The 16,628-nt window shown below is 45.5% G+C and overlaps 1 non-coding gene across 1 annotated transcript; it reads right to left on the reverse strand.

Annotated features, from left to right (window-relative positions):
- Nucleotides 1–13,851: 13,851 nt before the first annotated feature.
- Nucleotides 13,852–13,989, reverse strand: LOC119944190. Its single transcript, XR_005455691.1, has one exon. It is a non-coding gene; the product is annotated as a small nucleolar RNA SNORA7 (small nucleolar RNA).
- Between the last annotated feature and the right edge of the window lie 2,639 nt (nt 13,990–16,628).

Raw genomic sequence — 16,628 nt, forward strand, 5'->3', positions numbered from 1 at the left:
ACAATGCAGTGCACTTAATCTAGGGAATTGGTTAAGTGGGAATTGTATTCCCTGACCTTTTGGTCTCCGTAGGGAGGAGTGCAGAGGGATGCCAGGGGTCAGGCTACCAACAATGGCACTTGGGTGGAGGATACTGCACCTGTTAAGGGGGTGTTGAAAATATTAATCAATCAATCCATTATATTTTTGAGTATTTACTGGGTACAGACCACTGTACTAAGCACTTGGAGAGTACAGGGTAAAAGAGTTGGTTGTCAGATTTGAGATGCAGCATGGCCTAGTCGATAGAGCATGGGCTTGAGAGTCAGAAGTACTTGGGGTTCTAATCCCAGATCTGCCACCCATCTGATGTGTGGCCTTGGGCAAGTCATTTAACTTCTCTGCACCTCAGCTACCAAATCTGTAAAATGGGGATTATGATTGTGAACCCCATGTGGGACATGGACTATGTCCAACCTGATTAGCTTGTGTCTACCTCAGCGCTTATTACAGTGTCTGGCACATAATCAGTGCTCAACAAATACCATTGAAAAATGTTCCCTACCTACAAGAGTAAGGGCAGAAATTGGTGAAGAAATAGGAGAAGTGAGAATCCTCACCCAACCCTCCCTATTGTAGGCTCCCAGTTTAATGACTGCTTCATAGCTGTGATGATGATGATGGTATTTGTTAAGCGCTTACTATGTGACAAGCACTGTTCAAAGCGCTGGGGTAGATACAAGGTAATCAGATTGTTCCACGTAGGGCTCACAGTTTTAATCCCCATTTTACAGATGAGGTAACTGAGGCACAGAGAAATTAAGTGACTTGACCAAATTCAAAGAGCTGACAAGTGGTGGAGCCGGAATTAGAAATCATGACCTCTGACTCCCAAGCCCGTGCCCTTTCCACTAAGCCATGCTGCTTTTCTAACTCAGCAGCCTGTCAGAGATGGGTGGCTGGACTTCCCCACTAACTCATGGAGGGCATGTTTAGGGGACCGTGGACAAGCTCTACCTTATAGAGAAGCAGCATGGCTCAGTGGAAAGAGCACAAGCTTTGGAGTCAGCAATCATGGGTTCAAATCCCGGCTCTGCCAATTGTCAGCTGTGTGACTTTGGACAAGTCACATAACTTCTCTGTGCCTGTTACCTCATCTGTAAAATGGGGATTAAGACTGTAAGCCCCCCATGGGATAACCTGATCACCTTGTAACCTCCCCAGTGCTTAGAACAGTGCTTTGCACATAGTAAATGCTTACTAAATATTATTATTATTATTATTATAGCCAACAAGGCAGTCCCATAGGACAGCATGGAAGTTGTGGGGAAGAGGGAGGGGGAGGGGCAGCCTGGACTAGTGGAAAGAACATCGCCCTGGGAATCAGGAGATCCAAGTTCTATTCCTAGCTCCTCCACTTACCTGTTTTGTGACCTTGGGCAAGTCATTTAACATCTCTGTGCTTCTGATTCCTCATCTGTAAAATGGTAATAATAAAATACCCATTCTTCATTTTATACTGTGAGCCCCGTGTGGGACAAGAACTGTATCTACTCTGCTTAGCACAATGCCTGGCACATGGTAAGCGCTTAATAAATACCATTATGATGATAATGATGATAGGGAGCTGTTCAGCCAGGGGTACCTCGATTCTCTTTCTGACTTCTGCTTAGAGATCCTTGACTCCTCTCTTTCATTCAACTCACATACTCAATCTGTCACCGAATCCTGTTGGTCCCACTTTCACAACATCGCTAAAATCCACTCTTTCCTCTCCATCCAAACTGCTACCACATTAATACAATCACTCATCCTATCCCGCCTAGATAACTGCATCAGCTTCCTTGCTGACCTCCCAACCTCCTCTCTCTCCCCACTCCAGGCCATACTTCATGCCGCTGCCTGGATTTTCTTTCTACAAAAACATTCAGGACATGTCACCCCCCTCCTCAAAAATCTCCAGGGTTGCCTATCTACCTCCATATCAAACAAAAACTTCTCACCATTGGCTTTAAAGCAGTCCATCACCTCGCCCCCTCCTACCTCACCTTGCTTCTCTCCATCTACATCCCAGCCTGCACACCTCACTCCTCTGGTGATAACCTTCTCATGGTGCATCGATCTCGCCTGTCTCGCCACCAACCCCTAGCCCACATCCTGCCTCTGGCCTGGAACGCTCTCCCTCCTCAAATCTTCTGGATAATTACTCTCCCCCTCTTCAAAACCTTGCTGAAGGCACATCTCTTCTAAGAGGACTTCCCAGACTAAGCCCCACTTTTCTTCACCTCCAGCTCCCTTCAGCATCACCCTGACTTGCTCCTTTTGCTCTTCTCCAGCTCCCACAAGCCTCACAGCACGTATGTATATATCTGTAATTAGATTTATTTGTATTGTTGTCCCCCACCCCTAGACTGTGAGCTTGTTGTAGGCAGGGAATGTGTTTAGTACCAAGTGTTTAGTACAGTGCTCTGCATACAGTAAGTGCTTAATAAATATGATTGAATGAATGAATGAATGAATTGCCTTATGCATCCCTAGCCTTTTTCTGAGGCATCTGGCCCCATGCGCACACAGAGCAAGAGGATGCTGACTTTACCCTCCTCTCTCCTTTCTCTACAGCCTTCTCTCCCCCCTCTTCCCCCCACCAGGATTGTTTATCCTGAACCATCAGAATTGGCAAGATGAGATGGCAGAGCCCGCTGCTCCTTGAGAAAATCTTGTGTGCTAAACCAGGCGTCTAGGAACATTTGGTTTGTTGGGTATATTAATCTCCCCTGCCTGTGTCACTCCTCCCTCCTCCCACCCTCCCTCCTTCTCTCCTTCCCTGTGCCATATGCCTTTGTTTGACTGCTGGGCAGAAGGGACTCTGCTCTACTTTAGTTAGTCTCTTATGCATTTCTCCAGCATATCTGAGGCCTGAGAAGCTTCTTCTGATCTCTGAAAAGCTCATTCTCCTAAAATATTTTTCTGATATAACTCACTTTTAGCCCCTGGTTCACCTTAGCTGGCTGGCTAGCCAATTCCCATCTTGCTGGGTTCCTCTGTGCCTTTTTTTTTCATTCCATTGAAGCCCTTTGGTAATTATATATAATTTAAAATGCATCTTTGCTATTTCCCTTTGAATTTTCTGCTGCAGCTCTTGTTATCCATAAGCCCCATCAAGTTGAATAGGCTAGAAAAGGCCTTTTACAGCATCTTTTATTCTCATGGTTCATATGGGTCTAAGCTTTGAGTGAAAAGGAGAAGGAGAATAACGGCACATCACTTGGGATAAAGAGGCCCTATGAATGCAGAGGCAGCCCCTTTCAGTCACTTAACTTGACCCTGCCGGTGAGTTAGGGATTCACTGCTCCTGTTCGAGATCAGCATAGACTTTTGCGGGACCACTAGAAAAGCCGAAAACATAGCTTTCCAAAAGTCACAAAAATTCCACCTTTCCAGTGCAGTTGCAGTGGCTCTGTCTGGCCCACCTCTTATGCTGGTTTTCTCAGACTGACCTGTAGATACACTGGTTTTCATTGGGAATGGTAGTGTTGCTCAGTGGATACAACACGGGTCTGGGTGTCAAAACGACTTAGGTTCTAGCTCACTCTGCCACTTGTATGCTGTGTTACCCTGGGCAAGTCACTTCATTTCTCTGGGCCTCAGTTACCTCATCTATAAAATAGGGATTAAGATGGTGAGCCCCATGTGGGTCATGGACTGTGTCCAACCTGATTACTATGCAACTATCCCAGTGCTTAGAATAGTGCCTGGCACATAGCAAGCACTTATCAAATACCATTTAAAAAAACTGCAAAGCAGAGGCCAAACATGCTAGTCTTCTCATAGGGCTGCAAAACTGTTGCTCATTACCGCTACTTCCTGAGGAGCACTAAACCTTCCCTCAATTCTTTTGGGCCCTACACATGCTTATTTCCCTGGCTGCATTAGACAGACCCCCATTCACTAAGCAGTTGAATTCCATTTCACTGCTAGTCTTGGGCTGACTCATCTTACGTTTACAAAAAAAATGGCCACAGCAGATTGCTACTTTTTCAAGTAAGGAGAGTTCAGATGGAGGGAATCAGGGGAGGATCTAGGACTAAAACTTATGTCTCCAAGGGTTCCATCTGGACCACTGGGCAGAAGTGTGTGTGTACTTATGTATGCATATATATATTAATCCTTCATATTTCAAAATAGCACTAACAGCGAAGCTCACCTATAAGTATCTGCATGGCTGAAAAGGCCAATGTGGGTCCCAATTTTTCCCTAAAAAGATCATCCCTTGTTGTGCTGTCATGTTTAACATTTGAAACACCTAGCATCATTTTTTTTTTTGCCTCTTTGTCTCTTGTTCTTCACAGGGGTTTTGCCTGAAGACAGCCACTCTTTTCTTGAGTAGTGATCCTCTTTGGTCTCTTCTCAGCAATTGATTTCTGATTTTCAGCTGGGCTGCAGCATTGCCTGAGATTCTTTTTTATCATGTGCCAAAAATGCTTACCCCTCGTTTTGCTTTTCCAAACACAGGGCAAATTAGCAACTCAAGCTCTGCCCCATGGGTCCAACCTTGAGTCCCAGGGATCTGAGCCTGAGGTGCTGGGTCTGGCCCAGATAAATCCAAACCCAGGCCAGTTTGGCCAAGCCCAGACCACCCTTCCATTGTTTTTTTTTTCCTTTAATGGTGTTTATTAAGTGCTTACTTATGTGCCAGGCACTGAACTAAGCACTGGGGTAGATACAAGCTAATCACATTGGACACAGTCCCTAGCCCACATGGGGCTCACAGTCTTAATCCCTATTTTACAAGTTGAGGTAACTGAGGCACAGAGAAGTTAAGTGACTTGCCCTCTCCTGTTCTACAGCGGCACTTGGGGCCGGGGTAAGCCCCCTTCCACCACTTGCCGATGGTGGAGCCGGGATTAGAACCCAGGTCTTCCTGGCCCCGAGGTCCATGCTCTATCCACTCCCTTCTTTTCAATTCCTGTTTCCTGGGGCCCATAGCACGGGAAAGAGGAAGAAGGTGGCTAATTGCTATTTGCTTGAGTTTAATTGCTCAGCAGACCAGGAAGCCAAAGTAAAGGAGTGCCCTCACCTAGTACCTCCATACATGTGAGTCCTGGCTTCAGGCAAGTTTTTGAAAGTTTGAATTTGGGCAGAATTAGGTGGGGAGAAGCTGAACCAAAGTCAAAGAAGTCAAAGCACTGCCCATAGACCTCCTCACCACCCCTGGTCAGAGCTGTGCCTCTATCTCATGTATCTCTCCACCAACCTCTCACCCGCATCCTACCTCTGGCCTGGAAAGCCCTCCCTCGTAGGGGACAGATAATTACTCTCCCTCTTCCAGAGGCCTACCCTGACTAAGCCCTCCTTTCTTCTTCTCCCTCTTCCTTCTGCTTCACCCTGACTTTCTTCCTTCATTCATCACCCCCTCCCTCTCCCACAGTACTTATATACATATCTATAATTTATTTATTTATTCATATTAGTGTCTGTCTCCCCCTCTAAACTGTAAGCTCATATTGGGCAGGGAATGTATTTGTTTAATATAGTATTATACTCTCAAGCGCGTAGTACCATGGTCTTTACACAGTAAGCACTCAATAAATATGATCAAATGAATAAACAAATGAATGAAAGCTGTGCCCACAGCCTCCTCCCTCACCCCTCAAGGAAGCCCAATGTAAGAAGCCCTGGAGCAGCAAAGGAGTGATTTCCTTTGAGTGTCTAATCAGTCACATCTCATTTCTGAAGCAGTAAAAGCTTCTGTAAATGTGTAGAAGCTGTTTTGGGGCTTGGGTCAACAGTGTAATCTTTGCAGTGTAAATGTGTGTGCCAGTGCTAACTTAAGTCCTCCAGTCACCGGCCAGGGCAGTACTCCTTGGTGTAGAGAGTTGTCAGAGCCACTGCACCCTGTTGAGACAACAGACTCGGCCCCTAGACAAACCATAGTCACACACCCCACACTGGATTGACACCCCCTCTTATTAATATCTCTGGGAGGACATTCTGTTTGTGCTGACCTATATGTGTGGAGTACTGGTGCCCTGCCCTCTCCTGTTCTCCAGCAGCACTTGGGGTCAAGGGTCAGCCCCCTTCCACCCTCCAGGACCATCACCCCAAGGAATTGCTCTCAAATTGGACTCATTCATCTTTCCCTAAGTCCTATTCTAAGAGGTGAGAGAGAAAGATCCATTTGCAGAATTGCTTTTAAAATACACATCGATTTCCCCGGGAAGGCCATCCCCATTTACACTCTAGACCTTCTAACACCACGGGACACAATGCCATAAACATTATAAAATAGCCTTTCCTGACCCACTGAGAAGGAGGGTTAAGATAATTGTATACAAAGCCCTAGTTGACAAGTAAGGGGCAGTGGCATGCTGATTCTGAAATTTAATGTTTCTAGCATTATTCATCTAGATTCAGTCCTCTTGCTCTCCCATCATTCCATCTTTGTTTTTTCCAGGCTGAACAAATAGGCTCTAGTGTTCATCTTTTCACTGTGCCTCAATCTCTGCCTTGCCGCCATCCCTAGCCTACATCTTGCCTCTGGCCTGGAAAGTCCTCTCTCCTCAAATCCGTCAGGCAATTACTCTCCCCCTCCTTCAAAGGCTTACTGAAGGCACATCTCCTCCAAGAGACATTCCCAAACTAAAATCCACTTTTCCTCATCTCCCACTCCTTTCTGCTGTTGCCCTGACATACTCCCATTGCTCTTCCCCTCTCCCAGCCCAACAGCACATATGTACATATATGTAATTTTATTTATTTGTATTGATGTCTGTCTCCTCCCTTCTAAACCTTAATTAAGCTTATTGTGGGTAGGGAATGTTACATCTATTGCTGTATTGTACTTTCCCAAATGCTTAGTACAGTGCTCTGCACACAGTAAGTGCTCAATAAATGAATGAATGAATAAGCAAAGGCAACTTTAGCCTGAAGGGAGACACATCCATTTGGGAACTACAGATTTGGTCCAGTCCTGGGAGCACCAGGATCCTGAGATGGATTTTATGGGGGCTTCCAAGGGATCAAAGAAGACCAGAGTGCCAATCAGCTGTTTATTCCCTAAACTCTCTTTCTTTCCCAAAGGGCAAGCCAGCTTTCTCCAGCTCTTGGGCTCCCACAAATACTCCTCTTCTCCACCTCCACTTCAAGCTCTATTGCAAAGTCAAGTGGGAGACAAAATGGGGGTTTATTTTATTAGGGAGAGAGAAAACTCGGAAACCACTGGGCAAGGGAGAGCCCATATTCATTCATTCAATCGTATTTATTGAGTGCTTTCTTTGTGCAGAGCACTGTACTAAGCGCATAGGAAGTACAAGTTGGCAACATATAGAGACAGTCCCTACCCAACAGCGACCTCCATATCTTTGTTCCTCCTGTCAAAACCAAAAGACTGATGCCCAGGCTCCACCCTGGCCAGTGGAAAATCCTGGGTGTTTACCTCTGATGGGCTGATGGGTTGTCTCTTGCAGTTGATGTTTCCCAGTCAGAGTCCAGGCCACTAGGTTCAGGAAAGGCCTAGCTCTTTGAGAATATGTACTCTGCCCGCAATTAGGAGGCCAGCAGTTTGGAATGAAAAATACCCAAAGGAACAAAGGGGTTTTGTTGTCTTTCCTGGATGGCCCTTTTGTAATCACAAAGCTTGCCCCTTTGATCTGTTGAAAGACACAGAGTCCTACCCACTGCTGGGCAATGAGTAGGGAGAGGCTTGTGCTTGTGAAACTCAGATTAGATACCCTCTCCCCTACGGCCCCCATTGGGGGTTGTTTTTTGTTTTTCTGGTTATAGTTCAAGACATCATTCCCCATGGAGATCAGACTCTAGGAAGGAGAACAATGATGCAGACTGGTTAGTCTATAAAACTTGGTGGGAATGTATTAACCCAGAGGACTGGGGGCATCTTTTCATCTTCTCCAGCTCCATCTGTGCTATCTCGATCAGTGATCAGTGATAGTTACTCATTCATTCAATCGTATTTATTATTTGTTTTGATATCTGTCTCCCCCCTTCTAGACTGTGAGCCCAATGTGGCAGGGATTGTCTCTTTTTGTTGCTGAACTGCGCTTCCCAAGTGCTTAGTACAGTGCTCTGCACACAGTAAGTGTTCAATAAATATGATTGAATGAATGAAGGAGTGAATTGCACACTTACTATGTGCAGAACACTGTACTAAGCACTTAAAAGAGTACAATACAGTAGAATTGCTAGATTCAATTCCTGTCCACAAGGAGCTTACAGACTAGAGCAGGAGACAGGCACTAAAATAAATTACAGGTATGTATGTACATAAGTTCTATGGGGCTGGGGGTAGGGTGAATATCAAAGTGCTTAAAGGGTACAGATTCAAGTGCATAGTCGATGCAGAAGGGAGGGTGGATAGGGGAAATGAAGGTTTAATCAGTGAAAGCCTCTTAAAGGAGATATGATTTAATTAGGGCTTTGAAGACTGGAAGATTGGTGTACTGTTATGTTTAAAGGGGGAGGGAGTTCTAGGATAGAGGGAGGATGTGGACAAGGGTTTCAGGGAGGAGATAGACAAGATCGAGGTGCAGTTAGTAGAGAGGCACTACAGAAGTGAAGTGTGTGATCTAGTTGGTAATAGAAGTTCAGCAAAGTGAAGTAGGAGGTAAGGAGTTTCTGTTATGGAGATGGAAGGGCAAACATTGGGAGTTTTGGAGGAGTGGGAAGATGTGGACTGAAGAGTTTGTTTTTGTTTTAATTGATCCAGGCAGCATAGTGAAAAATGGACTGGAAAAGGGAGAGACAGGAGGCAGAGAAGTCAGTGAGAAGGCTGACATAGTTGTCAAGGTGGGATGTGTGATAAGTGCTTCAGTCAGCATGGTAGCAGTTTGAATGGAGAGGAAATGGTGGTTTCTAGAGATGTGAATATTGAACCAACTGGATGGACTTGTGAGACAGGGAGGATGGTGATGTTGTCTACAGTGATAGGAAAGTCTGGGAGAGGATAGGGTTTGGGTGGGAAATAAGGAGTTCCATTTTGAACATGTTAAGTTTGAGGTGTTGGTAAACATCTGTGTAGCGGTGTCCTGAAGGCAGTAGGAAATGAGGAACTGCAGAGAAGGAGAGGATAGGACTGGAGAACTGGAGAGGTAGATTAGGGAACTGTTGGCACAGAGATGGTAGTTGAAGCCTTGGGAGTGAACGAGGTCTCCCAAAGAATGGGTATAGATGGAAAATAGAAGGGGCCCAGGAACTGAGCTTTGAGGGATCCCCACATTAGCAAGTGGGAGTCACAGGAGGATCTAGCAAAAGACACTGAGGAGGAGTGGCCAAAGAGATAAACAGGAAAGAACAGTCTGAAGGAAGCCAATGATGGGGACTCCATGCACCATGGAAAGGTTGCAGATACTGATTGAATGTATGCGGTTGAATGACTGTATGTATGAATGAATGACTGTATGTATGAATGTATGACTGATTGAATAAATACGATTGATGATGATGATGCGGTCGTGTTGCCATATTTGGTATGGGCCTTAGACCCTGCAGCCCACTAGCTGGGTCCGGGAACAAAACCAAATAAGGAGATAGACTCCGCCCACCTCTGCACCAAATCTGCACCAATCCAGTCCCCGCTGTTTTCAAATCTACCAATCACTGTGATCAGCATCAGCAGTATATAAGCTCGTTGCATCGGGCACTCGGGGCCTTTTCCCTTAAGGAAATGAGCCCGGTGGGTGTGTTACCCCCTTTCGGTCTTCGGCCTTACATACGAAACTTTATTAAAACTTTCGGTAGTCACATACTGTCTGACTAATTCTTTAGTCACCCAGCGACCTTGGTGGCCATCCAGAACAACTGCCGCCATCACCAATGTTAGTGTTTCCAAGAGATGGGAGTGACCCACAGTGTGGAAGGCTGCTAAGAGGCTGAAGAAGATTAGGATGGAGTAGAAGCCACTGGATTTGGTAAGAAGAAGATCACTGGTGACCCTAGGGAGAGCTGTTTTCATGGGGTCAAGGGGGGCAGAAGCCAGATTGCAGTGGGCCAAGGAGAGAACTGGAAGAGAGGAAGTGGAGGCAGTGGGTGTAAACAACTCACTTAAGGATGTTGGAAAGGAATGGTGGTAGTAGGGACAAGGGACAATAACTGGACAGAGCCATGGGGTCAAGGGAGGGGTTTTTTTTAGGATAGAGGGTACATGGAGTTGTTTGAAATCAATAAGGAAGGAGCCATTGGAAAGTGAGAGTTAGAAGCTGGCAGTCAGGGAGGGCAGAATGGAAGGGGGCAAGTGTTTTAATAAGGTGTGAAGGGAGGGGCCAGAGGCCTGGATGGATAATTAGTATTCAAAATTGTTATGCTATTTATTAAGCACTACTATATGCTAAACTCTGGATAGACAAAAGATTAGCAATTCGGACACAATATCTGTGCCATAAGGGGCTCAGAGTCTATTTTATCCCCATTATATAGAAGAGGAGCCTGAGGCCCAGTGAGATTAAGTGACTAGCCCAAGGTCTCCCAGCAGGTCAGTGGCAGAGTTAGGCCCAGAATATAGGTCTTCTAACTCTGGGTCTTATGCTCTTTCCCCTAGGTCACACTCATGATTGGCAAATATCCCACAGCCAGTACTTCTTGTTCTGCTTTTCCCAGTACCTTATTTCTTTTCCTTTTCTTAGAAGAGAGAGTACACCAGGATCTGCCTTGAAACTTTTTCAAATAGAACTCAACCAATTTACAGTAATGCTGGGGGCAGGATGTGTGCAGAATAAACTTAGACAAAATCATTATCTTCCCTAGCCACTGGGAGAGAGCCAGGCACTGTAACCTCCACCACTATGTCATAAAGAAAGGCACATATTGTACCACAAAACTTCCAATTAAGTCCTTAGAATGGAAGCTCTGGGAGGACAGGGAGATACAGTTCTGACTCTCACTGTCTTGCATGGGAGCTTAATAAGTGATGGATGATATTAGTGTCTCACCAAATAACATCCTTTCTTTCTCTCCCCAAAAAACCTTCTTGTTTCCTGGGAAACATTATAAAGATATTTCATCATAATAGACCTCCAGCCAAGAGCATTATTACAGCTCTGAGCAATTGTGTGTGTGTGTGCATGGACGTGTGTGTATCTGGAAGGCATTGTCCTGTGGATGATACACCCAGCTGTTCCCAAAGTATTTGGCTGATGAGTAAGTACTGTTTGCTGGCATTTTTGAAGAGGCTCACAAGCTGCAAAAAACGTGGAAAGGGTTGGGTTTATAGCCACTCTTCCTGGCTTCTTTGTTGCTTCACGGAGCCACCTGGGTCCTGAAGTGTCCATTCCTCCAGGCCCAGAGGTGAGCATGAGTGAGCCTAGTGCCTAATGGAGCAAGAGACCCTCTAGCTTGCCCTGGAGTGACTGTGAATGCTAAAAAAAACAAAATCATCTGCATGTGGTGTGTGTATGTGTGTGTGAGAGAGAGAGAAAGAGACCCTGCCTCCTGAATGAAACAAGCCAAATGTGCAGATACCCACATCCTGTATTCATATGCAAGATTCTTCTGCCTTGCTTTTTCTACTCCTCCTATAATCTGTAAATAATGTGTGTCTGCATAATGTGAAGACCATTTTCTCCATCAGCTTAAAACTGGCTAGTTTGTGCATAGCCCTGAATTAAGCATTTGGGAAAGTACTACAGAGTTGGAGCTGGAGAAGCGGTGTGGCTTAGTGGAAGGAGCACAGTGTTGGGAGTCAGAGGACCTGGATTCTCATCCCACCTCCACCACCTGTCTGCTGTATGACTTTGGGCAAGTCACTTAACTTCTCTGGGCCTCAGTTACCTCATCTGTAAAATGGGGATTAAAAGTGTGAGCCCCTGTATCTATCCCAGCACTTAGAACAGTGCTTGGCACATACTGTTTTACAAATACCATAATTTTAACTATTATTGGTAGTAGTAGTAGTTATAGACAAGATCCCTGCCCTTGAGGAATATGCAAAGTAAGCGCTTGTTTAATACTATTCATTGAGTGGTTAATTATAAGTTCCCCAGGGGCAGGGATCAAGTCTGTCTCTACTCTTCCAAGCGCTTAGCATAGTGCTCTATAATCAGTAGGTCCTCAATCAATATTGATAGATGCTTAGATAGAATAGGACATTTTGTCTCTAGGAGTCAGATTTCTTCCACACTCCACCTTAGTAATACTATCACTAATGATAGTGGTATTAGTTAAATGCTTATTGTGTGCAAGCACTGTACTAAGCATTTTTAAGTGGTAATTGTTAAGTACTTACTATGTATCAGGCACTGTATTAAGTACTGAAATAGATAGAAGATAACCAGGTTGGACACAGTTCTCAGCCCACATGGGACTCACAATCCCGATTCATAGATGAAGCGACTGAAGCATTTGATTTGCCCAAGGTCACATAGCAGACAAGTGGCAGAACCAGAATTAGAACACAGATCCCTGTGGCTCCCAGGCCCATGCTCCTTCCACTAAGCTGCACCGCTGAACTCTTGACCCCGGTGATGAAGCTGACCTGCAGTCTTCCTGCCTCCTATCAATACATTTTTATGTGGATAAGACCAGGAGGAAGAATCAATATCAAATTCCCAACGATTCTAAAGGAGGCAAAGATTTACAAACTTCTTACATGTTGGTAAGTGTGCACAGGACAGGGTGAGTTTTACTAAAGTTTCTTCTTCCTTCCCAAGACCCCTCTTTGCCCCTCGTACTTTAGTTAGATCAAGGTTGACCAAGCTTACGGAGCCTCAGAGTCTCCAAATAGTCTTCAGGAATTCCAAAGCCACCAGGTAAGACATAGCAATGCAAGATGCCTTAGTTCCGGATTGAATGGGTTTGTGTGAACTATATTGTGTCACACACACAACTGAACTCACTTGGAAGTGGAAAAAATAGGTTTCAAGCTTCTCTGGGTTTTTAGTCTTGCAAATTATATTCAAGTTGAGCATCCAAGTTGAAAGTTTAAATTTATTTGTAAGCTTCACTTTAACTGGAAAAGAATGGCATCCACTTCAGAAGTTGGGCACTTCTGGTTTATATAAAGCTGAATTAAACTTTCTACCCTTCTCCTGGGAAAGCTCTGAAATTACATTACCTATCTGTCTCCTTTATTGACAAGTTCTTTTTGGAGAATTAAGAGTAAAACTGTTCTGTTTTCCCTAGAAAACACCTAGTGGTGGAATCCACTGAATGTTGGAAGCATCAGGTATTAATGGGAAGTGACGGGGTTTCAGGGGGGCCGGTATTGGAAGGGAGAGAGGAGAGAGAGGGGGAAGGATATCAGATCCATTTTGAATTAACTGGAGTTGACCAGGGCCCCTTCCTCTATGGTCTAATTTTGTTCTGGCCAGAACCTGCCTCTTCCTCTTCCCCTGATTGTATGGAGGTCCTGGAATGAACTTGGCTGGGAAGTATTTCCGCTGGAATGACCCAAATTCACCATGTGGTGCTTTCCGCAGGGCTTCACGCATCTTTCATCGTGGGCTCGGCCTCTCTCTTATACCCTAACCAGTCCCGTAAGCCAATGGCGTTCTAAGAGAGTTCAATGTTAATGATAATAATTGTGGTATTTTTAAGTGCTTACTGTTTGCCAGGCACTGTACTAAGCATTGGGGTGGATACAAGCAAATCAGGTTGGACACAGTCCCTGTCCCACACGGGGCTCTCAGTCTCAATCCCCATTTTGTTGTTGTTGTTGTCTTATGCTGTCAAGTCGTGTCCGATGTCATGGACACATCTCTCCCTGAATGCCCCACCTCCATCTGTAATCATTCCGGTAGTGTATCCATATAATTTTCTTGGAATAGAAAAGAAGCGATTTACCATTGCCTCCTTCTGCACAGTAAACCTGAGTCTCCACCCTCGACTCTCTCCCATGCTTCTGCTGCCCAGCACAGGAGAGTTTTGACTTGTAGCAGATTGCCTTCCACTCTCTAGCCACTGCCCAAGCTAGGAATGGAATGGATATGCCTCTGCTTGACTCTCCCTCCCATAGTCAAGACTGGTAGAGTACTGGAAACTCTCCAGGTGCGACACTGAGAGGTGGATCCCCATTTTCCAGATGAGGTAACTGAGGCACAGAGAAGTGAAGTGACTTGCCCAAGGTCACACAGCAGACAAGTGGAGAGAGCACAGTATTCTGTGCTACCCTGCCCCCCCAACCCAGCCCCTTGGTGTTGTCTCTCCCTTGCCACTGTGGGCACACTTCTCATGCCAGATCACCCCAAGAGCAGTCCAGCATACACTGGGGGAGCCCGAACTGAAAGAGAATGCCCTTCTGTCGATGAAGCTGAGAAAGTGGAGCCCAAGAAAGACCAGAGACCTGGAACCACTAGGCAAAGGTCAAATTGCAGGTAGCCCATTTGGGTGGGCGTCTGAAGAACCAGTGGGGGATTGTGAGTCTCCCATGGGAGAGAGAACATCAGGTTTCTGGAACTTTCTACCTTAAACCTCAGTTCAGTCACAGCCACATCTTCATTGGTTTTTTCCCATCTTCCAGTCCCCAACGTGATTCTGACGGTGTCAGTGGCTGGTTTTTTGTACTCCCCGTACTCCCCAGGGGAGTTTTCAGGATTTCCTGCCGGCTGCTACTTTGAAAATCAAAAGAAAAGTAAAAAAACCTTCTAGCAACCCCCAAACAACCAAGGTCACTTCAGACAGAATTGTTTTTTGCATTTTTCTTTCTTCCCCCAACCTTGGCAGCCTCTTTCTACCTCCCTGCATAGCCCCTCGCTGATAGAGCATGGGCCTGCGAGTCAGAAGGACATGGATTCTAATCAATCGTATTTATTGAGCGCTTACTATGTGCAGAGCACTGTACTAAGCGCTTCCTGGCTCTAACACATGTCTTCTGGGAAACCTTGGGAAAGTCACTTAATTTTTCTGTACCTCAGTTACTTCATCTGGAAAATGGGGATTAAGACTGTGATATGGGACAGGGACTATGTCCTAGCTGATTAGCTTGTATCTACCCCAGTGCTTAGAACAGTGCTTGACACAGACTAAGAGCTTAACAAATACAATCATTTCTCTCTACTTCTCTTCCATGGGCAGTTAACTTCAGTGGCTGTGGGACTAGCATTGATCCCTGCTCCCTTCCTCGTAAGACTTTGAGGTTCCAATGAACATCCCATATCCTGCCCCAGATTCTTAATCCTGCACTGAAACCAAGACCAGCAGGTCCACAGGAACAAGGACAGAAATGTAGACTCTCTGCACCCAAGACTATCAACCAAAGTGCCACCGAAGAAACTGTTCTTACCTCCCTGATTGCCCTGATTCTCAAACCTAATCAGGTTTGATTGCCCTATTCCTCCAACTACTGTTACATCAGCCCTTCTTTCCTGAATTCACAGCCCAGGAGATTATTTATTACCTTCTGACTTCCTCCACCCAAAAGCCATTGCAGACCTCAGTGGAGGAAATTTCTCTCTTCTTGGGGAGTGTGGTTTCCATGGCTACTCACAGCTTGACTCACAAGACAAAGGAGTCCAGCCTCATCCTTCCCCTTCTCACTCCTGCCTCTTCCCCTGGCATCAAATGGACCACTGGTGGGATAAGGAGAAGGGAAGAGAAAAATGAATGAGTGGTGGACTTTGTACAGTTGGTTTTATTGGTTGAGTGTCACTCCTAAGTCCCAGGAGTCCACTGTCTCTCAATCGATCAGTCAATTGAATCAACCAAGCTGGGAAGCAGGATGGCCTAGTAGAAATAGCATGGGCCTGGGAGTCAGAGGATCTGGATTCAAATCCCAGCTCCACGACTTGTCTGCTGTGTGACTTTGGGCAAGTCACATAACTTCTCTGTGCCTCGTTACTTCAACTGTAAAATGGGGATTAAGGCTGTGATCCCCATGTGGGACATGAACTGTGTCCAATCGAGTTAGCTTGCATCTACCTCAGTGCTTTGTGCAGTAGCTGGCACATAGTAAACACTTAACAAATACCATAAGAAAAATCAATCATTCAATCACATTTATGGAGTACTTCACTGTGTGCAGAACACTGTACTCTTTGGGAGAGTTCAGTATAACAGACTTAGTAGATCTGCCCACAAGTAGCTCACAGTCTAGAGGGGAAGACAGACATTAAAATAAATTATGGAATGTACTTAAGTGCTGTGGAACTGCGGGTGGGGTGAATGAAGGATACAAATCCCAGTGCAAGGGTGATGCAGAAGGCATGGGGGGGGATAAAGGGAAAAGAGGGTTTAGTCAGGGAAGGCCTATTGGAGGAATTGTGACTTTAATAGGGCTCTCTACTGCTCTCTCCGTATTTATTTGTCAAACTATATCTTCCTTTTGGTGCCTTTTTTTCTCTGTCTTCTCAGGACCGAATTTTAGCTCCAGGGTCTTCCACTGAGTTCAGTGAGCCTCACCTGCCCCAGGAGAGATGTTTCACTTTCTGTCTTCTGTCCCAGAGGGGTGTCAGAGGATCCAGGAGAAGCAGAGCATTTAGAACCCTTGGAGAGCACTAATCAGCCAGTGTCATGAGCAGGCTGAGCAACTGCAACTCATAAAACATGGAGGAAGGAACCCTGGATGGGGAGCGACTTGTTGGGCACTCAAATGGTGGTTCAAGACCCATTTTTTCTCAACTTTCAGTTTGCTAGTTTTTAAAAAAGATCTAAAGGTGTCAGTCAATGTCCAGAGTAGGCTCTGCAGGGCATGGGTCAGCGTCTAGATC

The sequence above is a fragment of the Tachyglossus aculeatus genome, chromosome 22 (genome assembly GCF_015852505.1).
Source record: "Tachyglossus aculeatus isolate mTacAcu1 chromosome 22, mTacAcu1.pri, whole genome shotgun sequence".
Classification (NCBI taxonomy): Eukaryota; Metazoa; Chordata; class Mammalia; order Monotremata; family Tachyglossidae; genus Tachyglossus; species Tachyglossus aculeatus.